The sequence below is a fragment of the Parus major genome, chromosome 2, assembly GCF_001522545.3.
Source record: "Parus major isolate Abel chromosome 2, Parus_major1.1, whole genome shotgun sequence".
Taxonomy (NCBI): domain Eukaryota; kingdom Metazoa; phylum Chordata; class Aves; order Passeriformes; family Paridae; genus Parus; species Parus major.
In genome coordinates, this window is record NC_031769.1 from 61,274,005 (window position 1) to 61,288,409 (window position 14,405).

Here is a 14,405-nt window from a genome sequence, read left to right on the forward strand (position 1 = left end):
CAGTTTCTGGCACTGCTGTGGCCCAGCATTGTCCATTATTATTTTTGGCTTTCCTACTGGTCTACCACAGGGTATCTGTTGTGCTGCTTTTTCCATACAGTGCTGTCTGGTAGAGGACAACCTGCTTGGTTTTCCAGCTGGTGCTGCCTTAAAAGTACTCCTCACCTGAGTAAGCCCAGGATCTATCCAAATGATGCTGCTGCTAATGATACCTGGAAAAAAATGTTTTCCTGTGTTCCTCAAGAATGGCTTTGGATTGAAACGTTACCACGTCCATAGTTCGGCCTGGGATAATTGAGTTGTTTTGTATCAACATAGCTGCCATCCAAAAGGGAGCTTCCTAAAAGAGTGACTCCACAGAAAGGGGATTTTCCTTTAGGATATAACTGAAGAGAAAGTAAATAAAGGCAGAGCCTAGCCTGAACTCCTGGTAGCAAGCCTACAGAAGTCCCAGCCCAGAAGTCACCCAAGAGAATGGCAAATGTTGTCATCTCTCGTCTACTGAAGAAGAAGGATGTAAACATCTGAAGTCCATGAACTTGGAGCACAAAATTCGGGAAAGGAACAAGACAAGATCAAAAATACAAGGGCTGGACTAAGTGAGATTCAACAAGGCATGCCAATCAGCCAGTGGGGAATACAACAGCAAATCTCTATTGTGACTACAGCTGATACTCAGTTACCCTCAGAAGACTTTTTAAAAAAATTTGACACAAGATCACCAAGATACTTGTCTCATATGGAGGAGGTGTTTCTAATGTGATCCTAGGTATCTTGCCAGGGTTTTTATCCTTGCAGGAAATGTACATGTTATTCTACTCATTAGGGTTCTGGCTTTTGATATTGGATACACAGGTTTGCAATCCTGTCTTGAGTTAATAAAGGGCACCTGACGACATACCCTCATTCAGCACTGATGTGAAAGTGAGATACTAGAAATACACTGGTAAAAAGAAAAAAGGGAAAAAAAAAAACAAAAACCAAAATAATGGTTCAAACACTAACTTGGACTGGCAAAATGACTGGCTTGTATTAGTAAACACAAGAAGTTTACACAAATTTGCATCCACTTCTACCTAGGGTGGGCATGGTTCTAAGAATTTGAAGATTTTTCCAATGCAAGTAAAAAAAGAGAAGCCTTATATAACTTAATCTCACACGTCCTTAACCCACTTGCTTTCATGCTGCTATACTAGCAGATAATTCTCTTTTAAAAGGAAAAGGGGGGAAAAAAAATCAAGTCACTAAATGGAGAACAAAGATGACACTGTACAGAGGTTTGAAAATAACTTAAAGAAATTCTGAACTCTGGAAGAGAACTCTATTGTCTGTTAAACTCCACAGGGCAGTTTGAAGGTTCAACAAAGAACTTCAAACTCACAGAATTTACATTCTCTCACAGAATTTGCAGCAATTTTCATAGGCCCTATTTAATTACCATACGTCCCCACTGGTTTCTTCTTCATTATATTCAATAAACAATTTTCAGATGGGATACCAGTATTTCATTGCCCTTTCACAAAATGGCAAATTGATTGTAAATTACATCTGGTTCCCCATCATGGATATTTGATTTTTTAGCATTCACAGTACAAAACACCATTACCAAGGAAATTGTTGAATTTGGTCTGAAGGATATCAAACAATGCACAAAATACGGAAGCTCTGAGAAGAAAAACATTTTACACCTCTGTGCATGCCAAAGCACACTGACCTGACAGCCACAGGGCAAATTTTTCCTCCTGTGCAGATGGGATGCACCAGCTGCCTTGTGTACCTTGTTCACTGTCACTTGAAACAGCTACTGCAGGAGCAGCTTTCTGATGCTCTTTAGTTAGAAGTCTTTGCCCTAAACCCAAAAAGACCACTTCTAAAACCCAAAGACCATCCCACTATCCCCAGCTCCTCAGCAGGAAGCATTTTGGATCTGAAGCCAACTGGAGTGCCAGTCAACACTAACTGGGGAGGCTGGTGCAGGCACATCCACTGTGAGGCAAATGAAGGTGAGCATTTACATCAAGTAGCAAAATACACAAAATTTCACCCACTTCTTGTACAAATCAAGGATTTGAACATTAATTTACTCTAGAAGGTAGGAGTAAACATGAAACATTCGCTGTTAGCTCAGCGCACATGCATTTTTCAAGTCTATGTTTCTTCTTTTAATGAAAACCTTTAAATTTTGTTTACAGACACACTGTTCATCTGTTTCCTCACCAGAGACTGAATTTTGGGAAATCTCAAACACCACCAGCATTCTCTTTCTGGACAGAATATCATTGGTGGCTTTTCCTGTGGTTGTAAGATTTCTCCCAGCATGTGCATTGATCATTCACACAGGCTCGTTTCAGCTCCTCTGTAATGAAGAGTCAGATGCACTCTGTGCTGAGTTTAAAAAAAAAAAAAAAAAGAGTGGCAGAGAAGAGATTTTCCTTAGTGTAATCTACTGTGTTTGCCATCACTCGAGCTTGTCAGGTCTTTTTTCCACTCTGCCCTTGCCTCCTCTTCCACCTTTGAGTCTATTAACACCTCTAAGAGGAAGAAAAATGTCCAACTGCTCTCTCAAATTGGAAGACACTTGACAAATACCTTCTGCAGGCAACATTATACTATCTTCACAACCTTCTCAGAAACTAAATGTGTCAAATTCTGCTTGTTTAAAAAAATTCTGCCCTCTCCTAATTTTATTAGCTAAATGTTAACTCACAAAGGACTTAATGAAGACCAGGTTATCAGGGTTTCAGAGAGGGGCAAACAGGATTGGGGCACAGCAGAACTTGTTATTAAAAAATGTGCAGGCTGCAGCCTTGTTCACACTCTAGACTTTTATAATCACAGCAAAGTGAAAATGCAGTGTACATCTGCAAAAGGGTGCTCCAGTTGCAGCCAGTTTCCTGCACAGGATAAGCCACCCTAGCTAGAGACAAACTGTACTGCTACAACCATTTCCATTTTAGAGCCTTTCACATTTGTCACTGAGGCAGGCATGCTGCTCTCTACTCTGCACTGCTACCCAGTAAGTGGCTGGGAGCATATGATGAGTGTGGAGCAAGTCCAAGGCAGGCAGAGGGAACTGAGATGGCCAGGGATATGGGGTGATGCCCAGTGCCACTGAGCCAGCCTGCAAAAGCCAGAGATAGCAGAGCCCAGAATTCCTGAGCATTGGTTTGGAGGCACAGTTGGGAAATTCTTGCTCTCAGGACCAGATGGAGGGCCTGCAATGCATCAATAGGATAGCAAAGGGAAAGGACTGGGAAAACTGGAAGGAAGAAATCTCATTTTCTCAGTACACATGGCCAGAGCATGTGTGGCACCCCATCTCTGGGCCCTGCATGGATGGTACACGTGGGTGTGGTGCTTCACAGCCAGCTGTGCTCACCAGGGAGCCTGTGGTGCATCAGGACAGCTGAGCACAAGCTCTGCTCAAACCAGCACTGTGCTTCTCCCTGCTGTACACAACTGCTCTGCCCAAGCTGCATATTTCTGCTCCATTTCCTAAGTTTAAGCTTACGTCTGGCAGATAAAACAGCATCCATCCATCAAACTCAGCAAGGCTGTTATCTGCAAGAGCAATAAGTCTCTCTCCATATTCTCTCCTCCAACTGCCTTCTCAGCCAAACCAACTAAGCCAAACTATCCTGGAGCTCTCAGGACAAGCCCATATGCCCAGCATCTGGAGAAGGCGTGCAGAGAACACAGTCTGTGCCTTGCCAGGGCCATGGTAGCTGTTGGAGGTTATCTTCTCCAGCAGTCTGATCCGGATCCTGATGCAAACCATCAAAACAAGCAGACGGCAGCCACCTCTGGGTTCCTGCAGGAGCTCCCAAAAATCCTAGGAAAACATGACAAATGCTGTCTGGAGAAGTGTCTATTCCCACTCTTTCCATAGAAAGGATCCCCAAGTGATGCATATCCTGAGATGACAGATAACATTGACTGTTGGAAACTCTCCTGAATGTTACACTACTGGGATCTTAATATTATCCATACTGTCTTGTATAATATACTTAACTGCATCCAGGAAAAAAAAAGCAATACTTAGGGAATCTTGCTACTAAAACCTGTCAGAAAAATCATTAAGAGCAGTAAATTATGATAATGAGAGATAATTTTAAAAATGAAGGCCTGAAAATGTCTGCAATTTCATATTATAATGGAAAAAGTAACTGAAAATGAAAAATAAGATGTTCATAAACTTAAGTGGCAGAAATGAAAGGCCACATGGAGATTAAATAATAATAGCAATATACAAAGGAAAAAATACATATGCACACAACAATTTTAGGAGTCACACCTCCTATGAACAGGGTTAGGAAGATGCTTAGGCAAAGCAGGCAATTGCCTGCAAAAAGACTCCTGGTGTTGCCCATCCTTCCTTGCCCGTGTCAGCAGGCCAGAGCCAGGGATGCATGGCAGCCCCCAGCCACTGTAGCTGTCTCGTGGCTCCCTGTCCATGGCAGTGAGTCCAGGGAGGCCCCACAGCAGGCTCCATTCTTGTCCTGGCTGTGCCCACCTCCCCCTGCCTCCTCCAGGAGCTCCCTATCCAGGCCCTGCTCCAGCTCCTGTCCCTCACTGGACATGGAAACATTCAATGTTGTCTTCACAGCTGAGGAGTTTGAGCAATTAACCATTGCTATTTCAGAAATAACATTTGTAGTGTCAGTAGGCCAAAATAAACCATGCCTTCCAAACTGATTTACTGTCTTTAATTTTTTCTGGAGGAAAAAGGAAAAGCCATGCCAATAGTGCATTACTCAGTGCTGAAACTGCTAGTCTGGTCACCACAAGTCTTGTGCTCTCCCTGTCGATTTGTTACCTTCTAACTTTGACCCCAGCAGCCTATTTAATCTCTACATTTTAACAAACTCACCTTAAAACAGAAATTAGACAAGTCAAAAAAAGGGCTCTGCATTGTGGAGATGAAGTCATGGATTAAGTTAGTACAACTACATAAAATTAATTTTTCACTTCAAAAGTGAAGGGGGCACTAACTTAGGCAGCTTACACAAAGGACTACGAATAAATACACACACTTAAAACTCCTTGTAAGAGGCAATTCAGACTTGAGTTGGAAAGAAAACGACAGTAAGAAGATCAACATAAAAGGGATTAGGAGAAGTTTGAAGAAGAGGTTCGAAAAAGAAGTGTGATTGGCATGCTGAAGGTGGGCAGATTTTCCAGACACAGAAAACAGCATGGGGAAGACTTCCAGCGCCAAAGGAAACATGATAAACGGCCTACCAAGCAAAGAAAAGTAAAAATGGGAGCTATGTTTCCAGCAAGATTGATGTCACTGTTGCTCCCACAAAATATGTGCAAGTATTTTGCAACATCTGTTCTCAGAATGTCACTTTTCAGCAAGAATGGGTACTGCCCGCATGTGTAAGAACCTAAGTGTACATATTTGTATTTTGCATGGGCTCCTTGTGTTGGTGCAACTAGAAACTGATGTTTGAAAATTTGGCCCCGAATAGCTTCACTGGAAGCAGAATGCAGACAGATTTCTATGAATCTCAAAGTGTTTTATTTTTATGACACTATCTTTGCTGAATACAGCAGAAATACCATTACCATGATAAGCTCTGTCATGTGGCGTGCCTTACCAACCAACATAAGAAGGAGGGAATCTTTATTTTATAGTGCAGTTAATCTCTATATTAGCAGACTGTAATACCTATGGAACTGAGTATCAAAATCTTAATCAAATGTACAGGACTACCACTTCTTGAAGCTGCCATTGCATCAAATGGGACTACTGGCTGGTCAGAAGGGTGGGACAAGAAACCACATGGGGAATGGAGAAAAGGAGCAAGTAAACAATGTATTTGCACAAAGAGCTCATGGGTCATAGCTGTAGAGAAGCCTGAACAGTATCAGAAAAAATGGACTGAATTGGGATTTTGTTGAGCAGAGCAAGAGATCCTTATTCTCATGAGCACCTACCATGCTCTCCATAGGATTCCTGCTTCAGCTGGCTGGGAGGCACTGAGCACGAATTAAAAGCTCCTTGCATTGCTCCTGTCTTGCCTGTTGCAAAAGGTGGTACTGGGACTGAAGATTACAGTAGGAGAAAGTAGAGCAAGTGCTCACCTGAGGAGATACATCTTCCTGTTGTGGGACTGAGTCTGTTTACACCATACAGCTTCTAGGACTTCACCAGTGCAGAGCTCACACAGTACCACCTCTGAACTTGGCAGAGCCATTCACTGAGCAATAGCAGCCAAAATGAAACTCAGTGGGCTGCATAAAATGCAGACATAGAAGTAAGGTGATAAACAGAATGTCATCTGGAAAAAAAATTACTATATGTGCCTAAACCTTGCATTCTCTTTGACCTTGATCCCGTCCTCTTTGCTGTTGCTCGCAACTACGGTGTGAAAGCAGTGCTCTTCCATCTTATGGTTCTACTATGAAAATAAATCCATTAATATTTTTAAAGCATTCAGGATACTGTCATGCTGAATGACAGCAGAAAACCCTCTGAGAAAATTAATAACTCTGTCTTCAGTGCAGTATCTGAATAGGATGTTGGAATTAAGGGATCTGCTACTCCCTCCCCAGCTAAGAAAATGATGAAGAAAAACTACTGAATAGCTGTTTAGTGAATGAGCCAATCCCTGTCAATCCCATGGCCTGGATGAGGCACTATCCTGTGAAGTTCATCTGTAGTGGTGTCCTTTAAGCCTGTGCCATAATGCACCTCTGCAGGGCAGCCAAGTTGCACTGGCAGCTCCTCTCTGGCCGCAGTCCCAGCAGGGACTGGCAGGAGTGAGGTGAAGGTCCACGTGCACCCAGCAATGGGTGAACAACTAGGGAATATAATGTTCCCATCTCCAACTTTTCCATTCTCTAGGCCAACTTCCAGTGTGAAATATCCTTACACTAAATGTACAGCCTTACGTTTACAAGGCAAAACACCAGTGACACAAAACACAAGGAACAAGATAAAGTAATGGAGATAGAAAGGGCTGAGTAGCAACAGGTAACTCACCTGGCCAGTGGGGAACCACCCAGGAGGTAAAGCCAAGGGCAGGAAGCCTGAGGCACAGATGGGGAATCTCAGAGGGGCACAGGGAAGGGGATCGGAAGGACAGGCTGGGTGGGCCGGTGCTGGGGGAAGGAGATGGCAGAAGAGGTAGCCAACAGAAGCCAAAGGAAACTGCACCCCATGGGAACAAGATATGCAATTCAATCACATTTGAAAAAATAAAAAATAAAAAATTCTCTTAAAAGCCTAAAAGCTGTGACAGGCAGGGAGAGCAAGACCTTTCCTGGACATATTTTTTAAATTGCTCCCATTAATGTCTGAACCATAAAACTCAACCGATTGATGCTAAAACCCTGTAAGAGAGGGCTGTGAGGGCTGAAATCCAGGTGAGAAACAGCCAGCAATCTGGCAGAGGTTGTCACAAAGCTAAATCTTTCCCTGGTACTCCTGGGATCCTTGAGCTTCTCTCCAAAGCAATACTTATTTCCCCTGCCTTGTCCTGCAGGCAGTAGTGCAGGCAGCCCTACCCTGCACTTGGGGCAGGATGCCCAACCAAGGCTGTCCACAGAAGAAATCAAACACCAGAAATTAGCACCCATCATAAAAAACCACCACAAGCTGAACTGAAAGGAGCTGTGACCCCAAGCCCAAAAGCAGAAAGCTATTGTTGTTTCAAGGGCTAGGGTTTTTTCCTATTGTGAGCATGGTAAAATTTCATATACAGATCTCCCTTTCAGAAATGCCATACTTTCCCTAGCCCTGCACTCTGAGGTGATTGTTGCTATTTGTGAATGACTTGGGAATTAATTAATGTAAAGCCAACTGGCTTATAAATGGTTGGCATTGTGAACAGCCCCAGAATCATGGGGAGTGCAGTTTATGTGGTCAGAGCCACATTCAGTGCAGTATGTCAAGGGAGAAGATTTATTATCACAGTAGGTCCATTTTCCAAAAGTTTGCAAGGGCTGTTTCATAATGAAGGGGCACTGTTCACAGCAGAGTCAGCACCTATTTTTTTCTGGGGTGTATTATAAATCCCAGCTAGGAAAAGAAGGTTAGGGAGAGAGTTATTTAGCACTGAGGGCATGAAATCTTAGCATAGATAATATATTTACTAAGGAAAGGAAGATAGAAAAGAAAAACAGAAAAAATACCCTTTTAAAGAAAAATTCAAAAGAATACAAATTAGTAAACTTATTTCTAATCTGATGACTAGAGTTAAACTCCCACATTACAGCTAATTAAACTAAATGAGTCTACCAAGCTGAATTAAAACACATAAATATTTTTCGTCACTTGCCTCCCTCAGAAGCCATCTTGGATTTAAAAATATCACAGAAAAATAACAAACAGTTTAAAATAATTTAATAATTAGAATAATTATTAAATAACTTAATAATTAGAAGCAGAAGGAATGAAAGGCATATGTACTTTCATATAGAAAGCCAGCTGAGTATTTTTAACTAAAACCAATCCTGAATACCAAGGTAAAATGGGCAGTGACAGTACCCACCAGAAACCTCGCTGATCTCCATGGGAAGGAGTGAGGTTGTGCCTCAGGCCATATCCTGGGTGGTGTGTGAGGGGCTGGGAAGGGGCCAGAGGCCTTGTCCAGGCATGAGGCTGATCTGTGTTTGCTCTGGCAGAGGGGGACACCAGCAGGCTGATCTGAGCTCTGTGAGAGGCCATTTGGCCCCGCTGAGTGTGTGCCAACCCTACTGAAAGGCCCAGTGAGCGCTGATGAGAGAGGCATGGCAGCAGGGCTGGTAGCACACTTGCTGTGCCCGTCTCTAGCACTGATGGCAACGCAGCCTTGGGCACATTCCCAGTTCCTCTGCTCAGGACATCAGCCTTCCTCCACCCTTCCCTGATGTGTCTCTAACCTTCTCCAGCTCTCTTCCTAGGTTCTCTTGCATTCTGCTGCCTGCAGCAATTTGACTACATGTCCTCGGGGCTGGGGGCAGCACAAGGAACCTCCACAGCTGTGACCAGCTGTGACCAGCCTTACCATCTCTGTTCCTCCATCAAGAGGCTGGGGGAGCTCTCTGTGTGCAACAAACCCGTTGAAGAAAACACAGCTGGTACCCACATTACCCCTTTTTCCAGTCATCCCATTCCCTTCTCCACCCAGTGTTGCATCCTCCCTGCAACAGGGATTCTGCAAGGCTCACGGACATCTGTCATGGGGTTTTACCCTGGGATTATAGTCTTGAGTGATACACGGATCAAACAGCTCTTGATGACCGTGTATGCACAAAGGCATTTATAGGAAATATTCTGTGATCTGCCTGACAAATATTGCACCAAGAAAATAGCTGTAATTAATTCCCCCAGCTAAACTGCATGGGTTACAATTTTCCCACCTCACTATTGTCATGCTTTCTTGAAAAGACAGTAAGAAACTATGATGACAGCAATAAAAAATTATGATGCTGCATGTTCTCTTGCCTCTTACAGCAAAAATCCTAAAGCCATTTAATAATCATCCTGTATTTCTACATATCTGGGAAGAAAATGAAAGGTAAAGTGAAAGAAGCCAGAGAAGTCCCATGAGGGAAACTTGAAAATTCATGCTTTTACCAAACCACAAGTGAGGAACCAGATAGTGTAATGTATATAAATGAGAGCAGCAGCTCTATTTCATGCTAGTTAGACCATCAGATGTAGAGACCATCATTGCCAAGAACTCCCATGTAGTTAGTTTTAAAAAGAAATCTCATATATGATGAAGTAATTTTCTGAAAAGATGTTTTTTGAATCACTTGTCTAGTGGGTTTCCATAGAAGCCATCCTGTTCTCAGAGCAGCTTAAGAGTCATGTTAAGATCCTGACACCATTCATGATTGCCAGAAAATTCAGAAATTGAAGATACTGCTCGCTCCCTTGGTCACATCATGTGCTCATACTTGTTTACATTCAAATATTATCTCTCTTTAAAGGAGAACTCTGACAAAAGCTTTCCACCTCTCTCTGATAATGATAAGAAAATAGAGGGGAAAAGGAATAAACACCGTAGAGCAGAACAGCATGAAGGGCTTATCTCCTTTTTCAGACACTTTGAATTTTGTGAAATTTCCCTCACATTTCTAACAGGATTAAATGCAGCACTTAAAAGAAGAAAAAACAAACAAAAAAACAAAACAAAAAAAAAAAAACAACACACAAAACAAACAAACAAAACCCAAAAAAATTCCTTGCCATACATATTTGCTTTCTTTGAGCTTCATGACCAACTATAAAACCATACATACCATGCTGATTATTTTTACCAGTGAAAACCATAGGTGACCCTTCTCCCCATCAGTGCAGAAGGGAGGCAAAGGGAAGTGCAATGGCAGCCTTCAAAAACCATCAGATCCTGTGCTGCAAAGTCACCTCACACTAGAGAGAGGAACAGAAATTTTAGCTTCAATCTGCTCCTAAGGAGCAAGTTCAACCAGCTTCTCTCTTATTAAAAAAAAAAAAAGGAAAAAGAAAAAAAGCAAGAAAGAGAGGTTTAACTGGAGTATTATCAGAGCTTTAAAGTATTAGGAGCCTGTTCAGCTGTGCCCTTGCTAACAGGTGCCTCCAGCAGTGAAATGCAATTAATATGGAGAGGATTTCTGGGAACATGGGGATGGATAGGTCAGCCAAATAATCCCACATTAAAATTAGTGGGTTGTTTATAGCAAGTAGCACAAAAATATCATGATAAAAAACCACAACACACGGGTAGCACTAGGCTTGCTGAAAGGGTTTATAAAAAAATCATTAAGCTTTTCCCACCATAGTGGCACTGACACTTCTGTAAAATCCTGAGAAGGTTCCAACAAAGCCAAAAATGCCCTGCTCTGCATCATTACATGCTAAAAATCATTCTTTTCCTGCCTTATCCCCTCTCTCCATCACCTTCCTGGGCATCCTGGTCTTTACCCTCTCTCATTTTCTTTGATGTAGTTCTCAAGAGAAGAACATCTGATCCCAGTAATCTCAAAAGAGCAACAACAGTGGGAGGCCTATTAAATCTCATTTTCAGCTTGTTCTGAGAAATTGAGAGGAGGGAGAGGACAAACAAGAGAATCCCAAGCATGGCAGTTGCCGTAAATAAGAGAAAACAGAGGGCACATCAAAAAAGAGAAGCGGCTGTTGAAGGATCAGTGGTCCCAAACTAGAGATTATTAAAGGGGAAAGAGAGAGACACCCCAGCTGGTTTTCCACAAGTGGCAAATGTTTGTGGTGAAGGAAGCATGAAATAAAACACGGGGCAAAGTCTGCACTAATACAACATGAGGATTGCAAGTGTGAATGCAAAGAGGCCTTTGAGGGCCATCATTACACATCCTGCGCGTTAACACTGAGGTTGGACTAAAGCAGGAATTGGAAACCTGAGGCCTTTCAATTATATTCGGCTCTGGAGGCTCAGAGACACACCTCCATCCCAAGGGCTTGGATACCCTTAGTTCTTATCACAGAAGCTGCAGATTAAACACATTTCCACTTTGGATTCAAACGTGCACAGATACGAGGGAGTACCTTTGGCAAACTAGTTTTATTTTAAAATATTTTTTGGGAAATAACCTCGCTGAGCTAACTAGGTGCATGGGAGACAATATACAAGATTCCTGGGGGTGGAGAGGAGGTTGAAGTAAATTAATCCCTTTATACTGCAGTATTGAATAAACCTATTTACTAAATGTTACAAAACCATGACATTGCTACCAAATTCAGTAAATTCTGCTCTTGAAGTGATGTTTCAGAGAAAGGGTTTTGTGGATCAGAAAAGAACACACAGATTACTTCTGATCTTCAAAGTAAGTCTGGAGCTCAGATGACCTACACATGTGTGGATGAACAGACCTGGGAGGAACATGACTCCATGCACTGCCTTGGCACAAGCTTGAAAAGCCACACGCCTGGGATCCCATCAGTACTTCCTCTCCTCCCAGGGCTGTGGAGGCAGCTGATGAGGCTCAGCAACTTCTAGTAATTAAAGAAACAGGTGGAAAAACATCACACTATCACCCAGGAACTTAGCACACTTCTTTTTCTATTGCCCTCACAGTCAGATGTTTTTCTTTTATTCCCTCTTGTCCTCCCCGCTGCATCCATCATGAAAAATTAATTTCTCTTTACTGGAGTTCACAGGCAGGAGGTGAAGTTAAAAATAAACAACTTACATGAACTCATTTGTACCAGGGAAAAAATCCAATAATTTCAGGCCTTAGTGCATCTGAAATTATGTAATCATGTTCACTAGTGGTGTGGAAATATTTTAGCTGGCAAACAGGGATGCAAAGCAGATACTGGAAGCTTGAAATAGCAAGTGGCAGACACTCAAATAAAATAACCATAGTGAAATGTGTAAGATTAGAAGGGAAAAGGACACAAACCAGCTATGACTTGACCTTGGTTTCAGTTTACTCCAGATGAAATGACTGAGATACTTATAGCCCTAAGCCTCATCATTTAGTCAGGAATTGCCTGTGATGAAAGCAGTTGGAGGGAAACATTTTTACACACATTTGTCTGCTTTAATTTTTCTCCAGCTGCTGCCTTTCCAAATTTGATCTCCAGACAAAGACCATTAAGACAGGTGATTTAATTGAAGCTAAACTGAAAATATTCTGGGAGCTAGCACACAAATTTTTATCCAGCTACCTTGGGTGAAGAGACCACTCTGTGTCAGAGAACTGGGAAGGGAGGTGATCCTTGGCTCAGAAGACAGGTTGGACACTCTACATCAGTAAGAAACACGATAAGGATAATCCTGCCTTGCCTGCTGCTCGCCACCCACTCCGGTCCCATGCCCACCTCACAAATTTAGGGCCCCAGGAAGTTCCCAAATGCCAGGATGCAGTGTCACAATCTGTCACGATCTGTTATCTCCATCTCAGGTAGTGCTGCTGAAAAACAAGCTGGTCCTACACCCCCTCCTCCCTATTCTCTTCACCTGGTCTGCTTCTCTCCCCCATCATCTCCTCATCACAGCTCCTTAGCAACACCCTACTGACACTATGTCAGGGAGCCCAAGGCATGGAAAACTGACCCTACCAGGACAGAATAGGTGACTTGGCCAACACAGCCCCCTAAACAAAGGACACAGCAGGAGAGCTCCATAGCGATGGGGGTGGGTGGGGACAGAACCCCCCCCAGATTAGGGCATCTGCACTGTTAACCAGAGCCCTTAATTTTCCATAGATGTCCCCTGTTCACCATGCAGCCACTGTGGTTAGTGCAGAGGCCAGGGCAGGAATATTAACACTGCTTTCATCTGTGTTTTCACCTTCATCTTTTTTGTATAAATAAGCACTGAAACTGAGCCAGAAAACAGATAAATCCCTGATCTGAGAGCAGAGCCTACTCAGACTGAGGGCTGCCAGGCTGGTGATTCCCACTCAAGCGGGCCAACAGTGTTACATACACACACCATGCCACGACCAGCCAAGGAGGCACTGGGCAGGAGGCAAGGGTCAGCCTCCATCACTTTCATAAACCCAGCATAAGCTCATCTTTCCCTGCCTATTCCTCCTGCCCCTCTGTAGCATCCACTACTCCCCAGCAAAACTGTCTCCACACCTCGAGGCATTTGGGTATAAGCGAAGCCATGCTTGCTGGCAAGCAAACCTTTCCTGTAGAGAGTCCCTTGGCTCTGGCAACGGCACATTTCTGAATGTTTTGCTGAAAGGTACAAGCCGTGCTGTTTATCCAGTGCTTGGTGGGAGCATGTTTGCATTCTTAAGGGCAGTGGTGCAAGTCACTTTCCCTGGGTATTAACATAAAAAGCTAGGTTCCCCCCAATTGCTTTTCTGTGCTTCACAAGATTGCCACTTTGGGTTTTGTACTGGGGCAGCAGGGGTGAGATTAGCTTCCCAAAGAGAATTAAATCCATAAAAGAGGTAGAGGAGAGCCTGCTGATGCTATTCAGGGTCAGTGGGAAGATACACTCTTCTGCAGACAGAGCTTCAGAGCACGGCCCCCCTAACCTTTATTATTATTCTTTCACTGCCAGGGAATTTAATTGATCAAAGCAACCCAATTCTTGGCACAAGTGCTTGAAGCTGCAAATCTGTTCAGGCCTTGAGCTTACAGCCAGAAACCCCCCAAAGTTGCTAGCAGGTTTTGCACTCTGCTTCTGCAGGGAGCATGTCTCAGCACTGCAGTAAAGAGTGATAGAAAACACTGAGAAAGAAGGAGGGGAAAGGGCTGATTAGACAAGCTCATAAGGATTTGATCTCAAGTGGGCCTGCAAGGCTCAGAAAGTTTGGACAATTGGGATTTTCTCAGCCCTGCAGAGCAGGAAGCCCGAGATGGCATGGAGCACTGTTGTTTCCTCAACAGCACCTCCTGCCTGGCATCATTTTGTCACATTTGTTCTAGCACATGATGGGATGAATCCCCACCTGGGATCCAAGGTCAGAACCACAAACACGGAGAGGAT

The 14,405-nt window shown here is 43.3% G+C and overlaps 1 long non-coding RNA gene across 1 annotated transcript in view; it reads right to left on the minus strand.

Annotated features, from left to right (window-relative positions):
* The window catches only part of LOC107200875, a 25,669-nt gene extending 15,141 nt beyond the window's left edge, over positions 1-10,528 (minus strand). The window contains exon 1 of the long non-coding RNA XR_001519823.2: positions 10,240-10,528. This is a non-coding gene — a long non-coding RNA (uncharacterized LOC107200875). The remainder of the gene's footprint in view (positions 1-10,239) is intronic.
* Positions 10,529-14,405: the final 3,877 nt, after the last annotated feature.